Source organism: Triticum aestivum, chromosome 6B (genome assembly GCF_018294505.1).
Source record: "Triticum aestivum cultivar Chinese Spring chromosome 6B, IWGSC CS RefSeq v2.1, whole genome shotgun sequence".
Classification (NCBI taxonomy): domain Eukaryota; kingdom Viridiplantae; phylum Streptophyta; class Magnoliopsida; order Poales; family Poaceae; genus Triticum; species Triticum aestivum.
Window position 1 is genome coordinate 30,922,158 of NC_057810.1, and position 16,037 is coordinate 30,938,194.

A 16,037-nucleotide genomic window follows, 5' to 3' on the forward strand; every position below is an offset into this window, starting at 1 on the left:
ATCGAAATCACTATGCACACGATACATGGGCGGCCGATCTCTGAACGAAGCTGTGATCGATCGCACCAACCCATGCAACCAAAGTGATGGACGGCTGTGAACATGTGTCGTGCATACATCGGTTGCCAAGGTGTCGTCTAGGTAGCAGTGCTCTCTTACTATTGACTAAGACATCCTCTTATGGGGGGTTGGATAAGCGCCAAAAAGACACGTGGTCTCGGAAACCACACCTGCCAAATGGGGTGCCCCGCCTCTTTCCCAGGAGCATCCATGTGTACCGCGTGTTTATAGGCACGCCGTATACAGTGAGGTAAAAATCTGATGGCTTAGACGTGTTGTGGCATGCTGTTAGGTGGGGTAGCAGGTACGACACAGATGGCATTGCGTCTACCACGCTCGGAGATGCTGTTCTCGGCGAATTTGAGGCTGGCCATGTGGAGGCCCTTACCCTTCTCCTCCTCTGTCCACTCGGCGGCGTAGGTACTCCTCCTCAGTGACGTCAACGCTGGGAGGCACGAGCATGGAGCCCCACTGCGGGAAGTGCACGAGCATGACAGGGAGCGTACACACCATGATCATGATGCCCATGTATTGGAGCCCTTTGCCAGTGGTGTACTGCGATGAAGTAATCAAGAGGAGTTGTGTGAGACCACCCCCCACATTACCGCCTGCACCTGTCATGCCAGAGACAAGCCCGAGGGAGCGTCGGGAGACGAAGGGGATGACACCATAGACGGCGCCGCATGCAGCCTCAACGCAGAAGAAGTACAGGACCATGCTTGCTATGGAGGTGAGAAGGGTTGATGCACGACCAAGACAAACGCAGAAGACTCCGCCAGCGGTCTGGTGGATCCAGATGTTCCAAAGTCGGGCACGCATGCCGAAGTAGCGGGGACCAAGGTCGAAGAGGTACCCGCCCATGGAGCGTGCAAAGATATTTGCCAAGCCAAAGCAGGCGGCAATGATGCCTGCTTTTTGAAGGTCGAGGTAGAAACTATCATAGTAGTACCCGGCAATCATGTTGTTTGAGGTGAGCTCGACACCCATGCAATAGCCATAGATGAAGACAAAGATCCAGGTTCGATAGTTGGTGACGGCGCCCCGGAGAACCTTGGAAAACTTGTCCTTGTTCATGTCACCATTTTGTTGGAGGTTCCTCAGGTGGCCATCGGGGAGGTCCTGTCGCAAGTGAGCACGAGCAAGCCCATCACCACCAACATCATACCTACACAAAGTAGGCGATGCGCTACGCGATGAAACACGTCGCACCACATGCCTTGATGGCATCAAAGATGAAAGGCATGATGAGCTGTGTGGCACCTCCACCCATGTCTCCCCGCCCCGCTGTTAAGCCGCCGACTGTCCCGATGATCTTCCTATTGAACATGGTGCTGATCTAGTATTGTCATCACACAAAGGTGGCAAGTGAGACACCGATGAGGAAGCGTACGGTGATGTATCCGGCAGGACTGTCGATGATGGACATGCAGAACACCGATGGTGCAGAAAGCATGATGAGAAAAGCACTTCCATAGCATGGGCCAAGAAGGTCACAGATGACGCCCATGGCCAGCCTTGAGAAGATGGCACCAGACACGGAGGCAACACCGGCGTTGCCTATCTCGGCCTTAGTGAGGTTGAGGTTGTCGCGGATGATGGGGATGAGCGGCGCGGCGGCGAACGTGGAGACAACACAGGTGAAGAAGGACATCCATCCAAGGTGGAACGCACGCATGTGTGGGTTACCGAAGGATAAGATTTTGATGGACTTGGCCTTGTGCTACCAGTGAAAATTATGTTTGAGCTTTAGAAGGTACTATCAAAGCAAAATCCAAATCCAGTATGATGGGCATGTCATGTTATACAAACATGTAAATTACTGCAATCGATTTCGCAAGGAGCTAGCCATCGATTTCGCAAAAAGAAAATAAGGAGCTAGCCATCGTAACAACTTGTTTCCATTGGATATTTTCTTGTATCTTTACCTAAGCGCAGATTTCACACATTATCATATACTACATGATACTGGTGTATGATACCATGGACTACGCCCCTCTCAACAATGTACCGGTAAAGGAAAACAAATGATTAATGGAAGTTTTAGTGCGTGGCACTCTACGTACTTGATGGCACGCATGCCAATAAATGGAGAGCAACTAAGACATGCATTGTATGAGAATTTTGAATGAACTGATTGAGAAACATCCAAATTCTCTTGGAAAAGATAGAGGGAAGAAAATGTGGCCTTTTATTTGTGATTTTTCAAGACAGTTCTTATATGCACATCAAAGGCGGGAGTAGCTAATCTAAACAAAAGTTTCGTCATTTAAATAAATAGTAACTTGCACGGTGGTATTCAAGTCGTTCCTTGTTAGCTCCATATCGAAAAAAGGTTTTCCCCCGCTTTATACAATATGTGTCTCTACCTTTGTAGATATTAGGTTACGTTAGGAGAAACCTTGAATAGTAATATGTAATTTTTTTGCGGGGAAGTAATACGTAACTCTTATGATCTATATATAAGCATAATCATATATAAGTATCTTGAAATACAAATCTAATAACATCAATTAATTCTATGTCACATAAAATATAATAATAACGTAATTCTTGAGCAAAGGATTGTCCCAACCTAATTCACAAAGTATTCTAAGATGGAGTGGTGCATTTCGTAGGAGGTTTATGGAAGATCTAAATAAAGGTTAATTAGGTGAGGACTAATTGACCAATATTTAGAGGACGCTGGTGAAAGCGCTGTGTGAAACCGTACAAAGAGTCTCTTCTTTGGAATCTAGCTAGCTGGTGTGTATAATTTCTGTGTTTTCTGAACAACGGAGCCAAAGTGAAAATTACTTGCAAGTAGCTTAATTAACAGCGACTTGGGCTTATTGACTTCCAACCTAAGCCAAATGAGAAGTTATAATGATAAATTATATGATCTGCCGCGTTGAGCCCATCAGGGTTGACATGCTACTTATACGATAAGTTTGTAAGATAAAGATGAATAATACGTTGATCGTGTACAAGAGTGGCAACCCAAACATATAACTAATGTACAAACACAACCACATGCAAGAGTACGGATGAGTGATGTGTATACTCATATGTATACGACCTGTTACCTCCTTTAACTGACTGGCGTCGCGATCAGTGAGATACGTCGTTTGACTCACCTCGATGTTATAACAAGACAGGTTCTAGAATGAATCTTTGACTACTTGACCAGGTGGTAACCAGCAGCAGCACTGGCGGAGTCAGCACGACATTCCTATTCCGTGTCGTGTAGCTTACTCACTAAGTAATGAAGTACTCCCTCCGCCTCATAATATAAGACGTTTTTTGATATTAGTGTAGTATTAAAAAACGTCTTACATTATGGGACAGAGGGAGTACTAAGTATAGCAATGACGTGAGTGACTACGTGCACATGCATGCAATTATAGGAGTGGATTACTTCGTCGTCGTCAAAAGTCAGGCTCCGTCCAGCTACTGTGTACTAGTAAGAATATATAAAAGTCAATATAAGTGGTAAGAAGTACGGATATAAACTACTACTAGTTGATACCTCTCATCACGTTGTTATGGGAACCTTGTCAAAAAACATAGCAGTTTCTCTAATAGTATAAAACAACATAAACTAATGTAAAGCAAATGTAGAAGTTTCGGTTTGGGTGTTAAGAACAATAAGAACAAAATCATGTATAAGCAAAGTAAAACTTTTGGATTGTTTCACATTTTCTAACAAAAAAGCATGTGAAACATAAACTATTGAAGCCTGATTAGAATGAAGGATAAATTCCCCAAGTTTCAAATACTAAACCCTGAACCCTGACATAAACTTAAGATTACAGACTGAGCTTATTCATATGGAACCTGATGAAACTTGGCAAAAACTTACTATTATAGTTATCAAGTTTTAATATTTCAAACTTGGTAAAAAGGTTAAAATTTGCCTGAACCATGCAAACTAGCTTGGTACAAAGCTAGCACAAGAACCATGCAAACTAGCAACTTGATTGATTTTGCCTGAACAGTGAACGCACGTCTAGCCGGCACCTCACATGCGTACGCGAACCAGTAAAAGCTAGCGCTTAATCGAACGGATCAATTCGATCTCGGCGGAATACTCTCGTGACTATCCTATTGATTCGTGTATATACATGGTAGTGAGGAGACATTTTTTCGGAACCATTCGATGGAGACATTTTACTCGATGGAGGCGTGAGTTTGTGCAGCAAATTGAGGCGCGAACACAGCCCAGGGACATCACCCGTCGAGGTTAAACTATCACCCGCCAGATTAATCTACACAAATTTATACACTACAGTATACAGTAGAGGCTGAATGGGTAGTTATTATTCCACTCATCATATTATTATTAGTCCATGTTCAAAAAAAAGAAAAAATGTTCAAAAAAAATATTATTATTAGTCCCCTGCAATTTTTTTTAATGATTAGTCATATAGTACTATTTTTTTATTTATCCAACCACGACGAAATATATCACATTACCTCTTTGTTTGCATGTGAATAATCTGGTCATATACTACACTAGGGGTAAAAATGTCTTTTCATGTCAGACTTAACACCGTTACTAGTCAAATCTGACGGAAGTCTCACATAGGGAACAAAATGAAATTTAAGTGTCAGAAAGGGAAGGAAAATGTTTCTTGGGCCAAAAAGGGAAGCAAATTTTAAGAAAGGGCCAAATAAGAAATTCTCTCTCAAAGAAAAGGTATGGGAGGTGGTGTGTGGGTGGAGCATGAAGTCTCTACCAAAAGCTGGATAGATGGACCCCCTAAAGTAATCAGGGCTAAACGCATGCAGTGGACCAACCACGTTTATGAACTGCAACGCGAACGTGAGGCCGACCAAATGCGTCTGTGCCACTATTTAAGGCTAGCTAATCCGGAGCATCCTAGCCCTCAAGCCTACATCATACAACATACAACGGTTCTATTTGCTCTCGTGTTTACCATTCTAACATACCGTATAATAATTATCGCCTCTAATCATGTGAAAGTATAGTGATCACCCGGGCATGTGCGCCTTGCAGTTTCCACCAAAGAGCTCCACACCCCAGCTCATCGTCTGCCACAGGGCCGCCATACCACATGCCTCCATGTCCTCCGCTAGCCCACATGCCTTCCCATCCATCGTCAGCCAACAAGCTTCTAGCAGATCAATTGGTCCACCTTACAAAGTGGTTAGCTCAATCTATCTCTCCTTCCACCTCCACTAACTTGTTCAGTCATCCATATCAAGCTTCCGAAAGCAGGATCCTCGTCTATCCCTCATTGGTTTCCTCCCCACTGTCCAAGCTGACGATTCACGAAGGTGGGCAGCAAAGCTCTCCCCTCCCTCACTACAATTTCTCTTGTTTTGTAGGTCTCACTCGATTTTTTCCTTCCATTACAGGTTGTGCTCTTGTGACTGGGATGAAGAGGAGGGCCACACAAACGCCAAACGCCATGAAAGACTCCCATTACGTGAACAAGTCCATTATCCACACCCTATACTCTTTTTCTTCGCCCATAATGTCTTTAATGGAATTCATCTTCTTTCCCTCTTCTTCATGGAATCCTTGCTCCCTATAAGCTCACGAGCCACTCTTTCATTTGCTTATGGTGGAGCATGCGATAAAGCTTGAAATACTCAGTATAAATTTGTGACGACATGATATTTTGTGAGGACTTAACTCGATGACAATAGGGCTAGATTCATATCAGGTGACTCTAAATTGGTGAAGGCGGGGCCTCCAATTTAACCATGAGATGTTAGTGGATTCAGAATAAAATTATGGTGTGTAATGTTGTTATGACATGTTGCAGGTGTGTCTATAGTTTGTTGCGTACACATGCATGTTGCATTGTGATGATTCTAGAACTTCAATGCAAATGTTGCTTTTCAAGTTGTCAAATTGACAAGTCGTACAAACTGGACGAAGGCCTAACTCAAATTTGTCAAACATAGGAAACTGGAACCGGTTGATCCCGGGATGGGATCAGTCAACCAATGCCTAGTGTCCTCAAAATTTCAATCACCTTGATAAAATACCATGCCTTCTTGTATACTATAATATGTCTTATTAGATTAAGATTACCGGTAGGAACAAAAACTCTAATAGTATCATGAAAGCAATAGTTATAACTAGGACAATTCATGGGTTGAGTGAAAGACCACACCGTGATATATGTGAAGCCCCTCCCGAGTAGACAAAGTCGAGGCCACACGATAGCTTAAGAAACATGATGCATCAAGCCACTGTGTTACCATGCAACATCATCGGAAGAATGCAGTCGTTTAGAATGTCCTCAATGGACTGCCTCCCGAGGATGTATTAGGCGATGCCCAACACCCTCCCATCGTACACTAGAGGGTGAATGCCCTTTCTCCTGTTTTGGGGAGTAAGAGTAAAAATACATTACTCTTGAGACAGCACGAAGTCAGCAGCCAACACTTCTAGCAGATCATCTGGGACGCCTGGCACTCTCTGTATGTCCCCCAGTGAATGCTCTTTATCTACATTGAGAAAACGATTTTTCGCTAGGCTCGGTTTGGTGGTGAGTGTAACTAGAACTCGAGGTCCATTGGGGCACGGGGATAGTCAAGTTTTAACCTATTTTATAAACCAATCTTGCTCAATAACATCACTCAAGTAGTAATAGGGGAAATATTTTGATTCTTGTGAAAATCAAAACATCAATAGTGTCCATCTTCTTTTCCGGTGTCCATATAGCGACAAACAAGCTTTGGTTACTGTAGCAAGGAAAGAACATATATACACTTCCCCGTTCGTTGTGACAGAATTGATATCCTAACATCCTTGTTGCTTTCCTCGTAGTGATCGCATCCTTCCCAGGCAGATACATGGGGTTGCGTCTCTTCTTTCGTCATCTCTGCGAGAGAGTTCAAGCCACTCATTGATAAGATTGCCGCCAGATTACCAAAGTGGAAAGGAAAGAACTTAAAGAAGTCCTAGAGGGCCTCTCTGCTAAGACTGCCCTCACCGCCTCTTCCTAACAGCAATATCATCCATTGCACTGGAAGTGGGTCCAGGTCAAGCTCAAGAAGATCTCATGCAACTTTGTCTGGAAAGGGGAAACTACAAGAATGCATTCTGAGGTCACTCCTTGGTTAACTGGAAACACGTTTGTCGACCAAAGAAGCTTTGGGGGAAGGAGCTGGGAATTGCTTCAATGGACCAGCCCAATTTGGCCTTGGATGGGCTCTCAGCTAACGTGTGACGAAGTCAACATGGATTTTTCCGCGCATGCACCACCTTCGCCATTAACAAAGGGCACACTGCCCTGTTCTTTCCATGATAAAGGGAGTGGAAGAGGCCTCAAAAGTCGCTTGTGTCAGTCTGTCTGAGCTCTTCAAGATTACAACTAGGAAGCATATGACAGTGCACAAGGAGTTATAAGGGGATACTGCATCAATGCGGTGGCAAAACTGCACTTTATTCTCACTGGGTTGTCTTTCAAAAACATCACGCATCGGGCTTTAGATTTTGGTGGTGCCCGGCCAGCCTGTTAGTAGTAATCTTGAGATGAAAGTTTGTTAGTTAGTTGAGATATGGCTGAGTGAATCGGTCATATTAGTTAGGGCATGTACCAGTGGCGGTGCCAGGAATTCATTCATGTGTAGTCAATTCAAACTTGTGTAGTCATATGTATGTATTTATGATTTTTTATTCTTAATATATACTTATTGTATGATGTTATTGCCAAAAAACTGCATAGTCATTTGACTACACAGCTCTGCATAGTCATTTGACTACACAGCTCATGCATGGCTTTGCCACTGGCATGTACAATAGTTGATAAGATAATCTTATCTTAAAATTTGCATGTAATTTAGAGATAACAAAGAAAAACGTCTACACTGGGTCATCTCTTAGCCTTATCTTCAATAACTAACTATTCCTAAAAACATGATGAGACATATTGTACTAAGAGATCATCTCTTGTCTTCTCTTAAATAAGATAAGACAAGCTTTTTCTTATGAGTTTTGTCTCCTCCACCTCATCATTTATCCTACATGGCACTTCTAAGATAGCATCATTGTACATGCCCTTAGTACGCGCACGTAGCTGACGGAGGTTGCATGCAGCCTCCGTTAGTGAAGTAGTTGGCCACGTCCTGGATGTGGGCGTTGGCGTAGGAAGTGGATCAGGGTGGATGGCTTGGCCGTGCGTCGGGTGAGCACCCGCGTATAAAGACTCCAGCCCTGTGTATTGATCAGCGCGGTGTGGTACGTGCCACCGAGCGTCGGTAAGAGTCATGTAGCCACCAGAAAGAAGAAAAGGATTGGGGTGTTCGTGCGCCGACCGGAAAACTTTGTGCACTGTTCTTTTTCTTTCACCTCCGTTCCAGAGAGAGGAGAGGTTGCTAGAGGGCTGCGGTTCCAACAATTGGTATGATGAACTGGTTCATCTTGGGCATCGTTCTCCTTGCCGGAGGCGTGCCGGCGGTGGCGGAGTTCGCCAGCGGCTGCGCGATGCTCTGGGCCGTGTGTCGGTCTATGAAGGTGCGCGGCGCGGCGAGGAGGCCACGGTGGCTGCGGCGGCACGGTGAGGAGGCCGCGGAGGACCTGCGTGGTGGCGGCTTCAACGAAACGCAGCGGCATGGCAGCATGAAGGTGCTGCGATGTGGTTGAGGCCACAGCGGTGCAGGGCAATAAGCCGTGGCGGCGAGCCGGGCGCGACCGGTGCGTGTTATGGGTGCGCACTGGACGCGTTGGGCGCGCGTACGAGCGTGCGGTTGACGTTGGGAGGAGGCGTATGTCGCCGTTGTGCTCGAGTCCGTGCTCGAGTTCGGCTACATCCTTCCGGTGTTTGTCCCTGGCGGCTGCCATGGCGGACGCGGAGGGGCGCGCGGTGAGCGTCTAGTGATGTCGGGCTCGTCGGGCGCGTCGGATGCGCGCGGGACGTGCGGGACGCACTGGTGCGGTCGGGCGCGTCGGGTGCGTGCGGGACGTGCAGGGCGCAGAGGGATGCCAGGCGTGTGTCGCCGGCGGAGAAGGAGCTCGGCGTATATCGCCGGGGTCGTGACGGAGCACGGTGCGACCAGCGTCAGCGCGCCAGGTGGAGTCGACGGTCGCGATGAAGACGACGACGGGAGCGACAACAACTCCGCCGGTGGCAAGTCAAAATTAGAAGGGAAAATGTTAGTAGCAATCTTGAGATGAAAGTTTGTTAGTTAGTTGAGATATGGCTGAGTGAATCGGTCATATTAGTTAGTACGCGCACGTAGCTGATGAACGTTGCATGCAGCCTTCATTAGTAAAGTAGTTGGCCACGTCCGGGATGTGGGCGTTGGCGTAGGAAGAAGTGGATCAGGGTGGATGGCTTGGCCCTGCGTCGGGTGAGCACCCGCGTATAAAGACTCCAGCCCTGTGTAGTAAGATCAGCGCGGATCAGCGCGGTGTGGTACGTGCCACCGAGCGTCGGTAAGAGCCATGTAGCCACCGGGAAGAAAAGGATTGGGCATTCGTGCGCCGGCCGGAGAACCTTGTGCACTGTTCTTTTTTTTCCACTTCCGTTCCAGAGAGTGGAGAGGTTGCTAGAGGGCTGCGGTTTCAACACACCCATGGGTATTGGCCAGAGTAGTTTTGTGTTCTTCGTCTACTTCAGGCTTGGGTCATGTTCCTTTTAAAAGTGTGTCTTCTTGTACATATTTATCTCCTTCTATATGACAATGCAACACTCCTGTCGGTTTCTCAAAAAGAAGAAGAAATCAAATTATTAAAAGTATTGAGCGGTGTTGACAAAACGTATCATATATAATCAAGCTTGTTCATACGTGTGTACAAGGTTCATATACAATATTTGTAATGCCGAATCCACATATTTCCAGATTAACCAGATGAGGAATCAAAGTTTTTGTTCATATTAGTTTCAAGTGTAGCTCGTGCAAAAAAGACCCATCTAAGGTTCAATAGTGTTAAGGTTCAATAGTGTTACAAAAGCGTTCATATCACGACGTGTAAGCCTGAATCTTCTAATCTTCTATAGATGAATTGCTAATCCTTTTGCACGATATTAAATGAACTTCATTTAATTTGCCAATAATGGAGGATCTACTACCTCTAGTACTACTTACAGAAGTATGAGTTTAGTGAATCCAAATGATTTCAACTATTCAAACTCTTATATACAATGTATTATGCTGCTCCAATGATGTATCCATCAAATCACCGACAATTTGAAAAGACCATTAATTGCATTGTTTGAAAATAATTTTGGAAACACCATGAGTTGCATTAATACTCTTTGCAAATGCATTTCTAACCGCCCGACCGAGCCAACCAACTGGTGGTGCATGCGGAGTCTACACCAGTAGCATGACGCATTAAGAAGTTGACATAAGACGTAACAGTTCCTTTAAGTGGAGAAATTGGGCACTACTACAGGTTTGCGTCCGATGCAAAGTGACCACGGCCATATAGGCACACGTCATAGCTAGGATTCCTAAACGACCAAATTTTTGGCAACATCCGTGCAACAGGAGAGTCGCGAGAGTGGGTGACGGCAAGGTAAATTTTTTCAATATACTATCAATTTGGACGTGCAAGATTACTAGTCAACATAAACCTCTCAGCATCATTTAATTCAGGCATACGTGCAAAATTCTTTCTCTATGTATAGAATGACCATGCAACCGATGAAGACACGTATGCATTTGTTTTGCTCATGTAATCTTCAACATGATCTCTCATCTTCATATTTATTTTGCAAATGCCTTCAATAATTTTACATAAGAAATAAAAAGGTGTATTTTTTTGTCTTCAATAATGAAGTCTATGATTATCAAGAGAAACTACCTGAACAATGTCCGTGCACCTAATATATTTGGTTGTATTCACATAGGTGATGTCCGTGCACCTAATTTCTTTTGCAACAATAAAATATATTTTTATAAGGGATTAAGTAAAGGTGGAGGGGGAGTCATCTCGGGACCAACTCCAAAATTTGTGAGTAGGAAAGATCTACTACTCCTTTGCTGATGAAGTGAATGTAGCATGCTGGGCGGCGATCCACTGTTTGGCATACGCATAGTGGAAGATGTGTCCGCAATTGAGCACTGCCATCTGGTCCTCGTCCTAGCAGACATCCAAGGAAATAGGCACTTTGTCACGCCATTCTGGGCTTGTGTGCAGCGTAGCTCAGCGAAGCTAGTCTTCGGAATCCCATCCATGATGCTCTGGTGAGAAGCCACCTCCTGTCTCCTGGCAATGCACCTACTCAATGCCCAGTAAATGAAAATAGACATGAAAATTAGCATGACTAGCTCACCCACACTCTCACCTATCCTGAGCGCAATCCTGTTGTCCTTGCTCACATATGCAAAGTGAGGCTTTCGTGCCACCATCGATCAAACAACACAATAGAATAGAAAGTATAGAAAGTTAATCTATTTTTGCAAAGGCATGTTGTTCAACTGAAAAGAAAGTATTTCCTTCAAAAACTTGAAATAAAGTATAGCTAGACATATGTACTTTACCACTGTCTGTGACAAGGGTACACCTTTGTGCTCCCATTTTTCTCCTCCTTTTCATTGGGGCCAAGGGGGCCTCGGCCCCCCTCCTCACGCCCCCTAAAATTTGCATGTACATAATAACAAGTATAAGATGGCATCATCTATAACAATTTGCATGAAATATATGTTCACCAACTTCCATAAGCCTAAAAGAATATGAAGAATCTATAAATCATTATGTTCAATATCTTTTTGGGCCTTAATGGGCATAGTAGATAATGATCTCATAATATTTTCTAGTCCATATCAATCACAAGACCAAGTGTTCTTTATCAGCTCCTCATAGCTTACATCTCCTCTCCACATATTTTCATATCTGAATATACGCTCACCTTTCCTTTTTTCCCACTAAATCTTGGTTTTCAAAATGTATTAGTAAAGCACAATGATCTGACTCTGATGTTTGCACATTTGTTACATTTGTCTTCCCAAATCTATGCAAGAATTTGTCAATCTGCTAAAGCCCGGTCCAGTGTGACTTCTACATTTCTGCAACCTTCTTGTAGATTATCACATGTGTAGGGGAGGCCTGAATAGCCTAGATCTAACAAGCCACAATGCTAGATTGCTTCCCTAAATCCAGCCATTCTCCATTCCGCCCTTTCCTTGCTTCCAAAGTGCTCCTCCTTCGATAAAACCTCATTAAAGTCCCCTGCATATATATAACCATGGCAGCTCACATACACTTCTCAAAAAAAATAGGAGATACCATGATTCCTTCCTTCTAGTGCACTAAGGTTGACCATAAAATGTCGTGAATCTCCAAACTACTCCTTTCAAGCTCTCACAGTGAACCCACACATCAATATGTGACCGACTTTTATACTTTTCTTACAAAATGATACCTTTTTCCACATAAGCACTAAGCCTCCGCCGAGGCCCTCCCTATCTATTCCAATTGCATTCAAAACCGAGATAAAACCTCAACTTCTTATCCTTGTCCGTTGACAGCTTCGTCTCTGAAAGGAAGACAATTTCTGGGTTGTGCTGCTCCACCAGTAGGTGGAGTTCCTGAACTGCCTCGACTTGCCCACACCCTCGACAATTCAAACATAGGGTCTTCATGGCGACCGACGGGGCTGCTCCACACAGGCAACCTCCACCGATAGAGCAAATGAGGATGAAGTTTCCATCTTTTGTTTCTTGACACCCTCTATGTCCATATGGTACAGTTCCATAAAGGTAGGTGCAATGTACTATCTTTTTTGTTGTTCTCTGATCATATATAGGAGCTAAAGTCATTTTCCCGGAATCCCCCAGCTTGCCAACCCCCTCTGCCCCTGTACCATCTTGCTTTTGGTGAATGTTGTTACATTTCAGAGGTTTCCTTTTCCTTCCTGATACAATCTTATCTTGTGCCTGGGATGCAATAATAGCCTTGCAAGCATTACTACCTTGAACACCTTTATCCATGTTTGTTTCCATCTTTTTCACAGAAGTTGTAAGTTCTATATCCATGATTTCCTTGCTTTCCTCTAATTTCTCACTCATAAATCCTCCGTTGACTTTTATTTTCAGCTATTATGAGAATCACTTATGTTTGATGTTCCACTCCAGTCTGATGTTGCTGCTGCCTGTGCAAACGATTGAATCCTTCTCTTCCTCTCTTCTGGAGCTCTAATTTTATCATCATACTCCCATTTTCCTTCTGCATCTCTTTTTGATGGGTTTTGACATTCTAGCTCAGAATGCCCCATGATGCCACAAGAGAAGCAGAAGAAATGTAACTTTTCATATCGCAAATCATGAAATTGCTCTCCTTCTGAAGTCTCTATAGTAATGTACCTTTTTTAGAGGTTTCCCAATTGGTATTTCTACTCTCGCTCTCAGAAAATTTCCCGCAGCATCACCAAATTCATCAACATCCAATTTGTCCACTTTGCCCGCCAAACCTGCTACCTTCCAGCCTTTCCTATTGTTCTAAATATGCATTGACTCGAATCGCACATCTGAAGGTCTGAGATTCTTATTAAGATCTTTCAAGAGCATTGCATAGCGACCAACTAGCCATGGGGTCCCATCCACGACACTTTCTTTGTCAGCCTCTAATGTGAAGTCTGCTATAAAAAATATTGTCCCCAACTGTCGTGGAATTGTCACGTCAGATGTCCTAGCGTAAGGACTTAGTCGTGGAGCCATTGCAACTAGGAAGCTTAAAGGGGTTAAACGGGACAAAGGACACAAGGTTTATACTGGTTCGGCCCCTTGCGGTGAAGGTAAAAGCCTACAATCCAGTTTTGTGTGGGATTACTTATGACTCGATAACCAGGGAGCGAAATCCGCTTGACCTAGCTCTTGATCTGATGTTACTTGCCCTAAACCGCCGCCGGGACGTCCCTTTATATACAGAGGTTGATGCCCAGCGGCTCACAAAGTCCCGACCGGTTCATAAATAGTGTCCGGCTCGGTCTCTCTTTATTTCTATCTTACAATACAAGTTTACTCATACATGGCGGTTTATCTCTAGAGGCCTTAAGTCGCCTCTGGGCCTTGGGCCTTTAAGTGGGCTGCCATCCTCAAGTGTCTTCAATGGGCTTCGTCATAGGTGTGACCCGGCCCCTCCTGGGCGGGTCATGCCTAATAGTTATATCCCCAACATTAGGCCCCAGATTGATTTGAACTGGTTCATGTCAATCTTCAACACTTCAGAAAAATCTTCTGCTTCCTCTTTATGCGAGAACTTAACCCGCCGTGACGTCATCCTCTGGATTTAGGTTAACCCGCCGTGACGTCATCTGTCATTAACTTATGCTTTGTCCAATATATCTCAATGGATCCTTATCTTAAAGATCATCCTGAAAATCGAGGCGCCCTTATAGTTGGATAACTTATGCCTTTGGTCTCCTCGTTTTTCATGCCCACTCATTAATTTTCCTTATAAATAGACCCGACCCGGTCTTTCATCATTCTTCTCCTTTATGCATCTTCTTCCTCGTGCACCCTACGGCTGCTCGAGCTCCGCCGCCGCTGCGCCCCTCGTCTTCGTCGACCTTGGCCGCTGCATCGACCTGAGTCTATCCAGAGAACGGCGGCGAACCTCCGCAGCAACCCTGCATCCGTAAGGTTTCTTCTTCCCCTGCTCCAGATCTTAGGGTTCGTAGGTTCTTCCTGTGTTCTTCGCTATTCATGTTGGTTCTTCGTAGTTCTAACACTGCAGCCTCCTTTGATCCAAGAATAGTATAAAACTTATGCGATAACTGTTTCACATGCATTTTGATATCAACAGATCCCTTTATATTGCAAAGAGGCCTTCTTAGAACTGATGAACTCATCTATACTCTGTGTTTAGGTCTAGAATATTTTCTTTTCTGAACAGCCGTTCGTTCCAAAATAGTAACTGCATTTTGTGAAACTTATTTATGCCACACTTAGGCAAAAATTTGTGTCTGTTAGATCCCCTTAGCCATGGCGACTCTTATCACCGGCTTGAAATATAATGATTTAGTTGATACTCTTAACCGCCCATGGCGGCTTAAATAACTAAACTGTCAATGATGCTTATGGCGACTTAAATAATCTGTCATAATTATCCTCATACCATTAGGCCCCTAGATAAGCCGCCATCTTAAATATCGACATTTCCTCCGGCTCAAATTTAAACCGGAAATTTTATCCTTTCTTAGGCTTCCACCACCATGGCACCTAAGACAAGCACCTCATGCAACTGGGTCCCATCCGTCGTTACCAAGCAGACTCTCGAAGACTGTGTGAAAGTTGGTTATTTGCCAAAAAAGGATGTCATGTCGTACCGTGCCCCTGACCCGACAGAAGAGAGACCTCAACCCAAGGAAGGGAGGTGATTGTTTTTATGGATCATATGAATCGGGGTTTCTCACCACCCGGCTCAAAATTCTTTAGAGACGTCCTGCACTTTTTTTATCTCCGCCCTCAAGACATCGGACCTAATTCCGTGTCTAATATCTGCAACTTTCAAGTGTTCAGCGAGGTGTATCTTGGAGAAGAACCCAACCTGCTACTCTTTAGAGAGTTATTTTACTTAAACCGCCAAAATGAATGTGCCAGCGGACAGAGCTTGGAACTTGGCGGCGTCTCAATCCAGCGGCGGAGAGACGTCATTTTTTCCTTATGCCAATCCCCCGAGCCATCCAAAGGACTGGAATCAAACGTGGTTTTATTGCCAAGACACTTCCCCGACTGATGAGAATCCTCTGCCTGGTTTTCGCACCTTGTGTCTGGACTCCAATCACCCACTGCCTGACAAGATACCACCGGCCGAACGCAAAACGCTCGCCCCCACTTTGGCCAAAATCAGAGCTCTTCTGGGGAACGGGTTAAATGGCATCGATTTGGTCCGGGTCTGGCACGCCTGGCGGGTCATTTCATTAAGCCGCCGCCCCGGTTTAATGTGCAAGTACACATGCAAGAAAAATGATCCTCAGCGAAACAGCCCTGACAATCTGCCTGATCATGTTATTAATGACATGACCAAGTGTCTTCTCAATGAGAGCTTAATAGACTGAGACAAGGTGGGC

General features: G+C 44.6%; 1 pseudogene; it reads right to left on the reverse strand.

Annotated features, from left to right (window-relative positions):
- Positions 1 to 326: 326 nt before the first annotated feature.
- Positions 327 to 5,157, reverse strand: LOC123138710 (high-affinity nitrate transporter 2.1-like; annotated as a pseudogene).
- Positions 5,158 to 16,037: the final 10,880 nt, after the last annotated feature.